The sequence below is a fragment of the Tachysurus fulvidraco genome, chromosome 9 (assembly GCF_022655615.1).
Source record: "Tachysurus fulvidraco isolate hzauxx_2018 chromosome 9, HZAU_PFXX_2.0, whole genome shotgun sequence".
NCBI classification, from domain to species: domain Eukaryota; kingdom Metazoa; phylum Chordata; class Actinopteri; order Siluriformes; family Bagridae; genus Tachysurus; species Tachysurus fulvidraco.
This window is the reverse complement of record NC_062526.1, coordinates 27,591,850-27,592,872: the sequence shown is the minus strand read 5'-3', so window position 1 is coordinate 27,592,872 and position 1,023 is coordinate 27,591,850.

The window sequence follows — 1,023 nt, the reverse complement described above, 5'->3', positions numbered from 1 at the left end:
GTTCCTGCTGAGGTTCCTCTCTCCTCATACAGCATGTTCTGGAAGAAAAACAACAACAACCACCACCCACTACTGTAAGCAGCCATATTGCTGCAGTCCTGGTGCTCTGGAACTATTCTTTGCTAGAAATTACCAACAAATTCCTTGAGGATGGTTGAATCTAGGGTTGGTGTGTATACCAGGAGAGTCTCGTTGGATTCTACTAGAGGGAGTTGGAGTGAGATTTTTGGGTTCCCCAAAGGATGGAAATTCACACAAATACAAGCATTTTCATCACAGTCAGTCATCAGACATGAGGTGGCATCCTGCATTATTTCCCAGGTCACACTGGAATAAAATTGTTCATGTGGATCGAACTGGAAAACAGGTCAAATTCAAAACCAGCATTGATCTGGCAGCTGAGCCCAATATCCCCACCCCCGTGTAGATGAACAAACAAAACCCTTTCACTTCCTCAACAGGGTGAAAAATAAAAAGTGTATGAACAGAATTGTAAATGTAAAGGATAGGGAGGGGGTGGCTTAGTGGTTAGCACGTTCCCCTCAGACCTCCAGGGTTGGGGGTTCGATTCCCACCTCCGCCTTGTGTGTGTGGAGTTTGCATGTTCTCCCCGTGCCTCGGGGGTTTCCTCCGGGTACTCCGGTTTCCTCCCCCGGTCCAAAGACATGCATGGTAGGTTGATAGGCATCTCTGGGAAAGTTCGGATCCGAGAAGTTCGGATAAGCGGTAGAAAATGAACGAATGTAAAGGATAGCTAGTGTAGTGTATGTAGACAGAAGCTCATGTCATACAACACACGCACATAATCACATGGCTGAACTGCAGCTGTCTGCGAATTAAAAGCCGCCCAAAAATCTAAGGCACTGAATCATTTCGTTGTGATTCAGTAAGTGACTCAATGTGCATCCACTGTTCCCATCCATTACCTGTAATTGGAACCAGCATATACTCTGGAGCGCTCGATTATTCCTGGTAAACACTGTATTCTTAGATACAAGAAGAAAGACAGAAAATGATTCATCC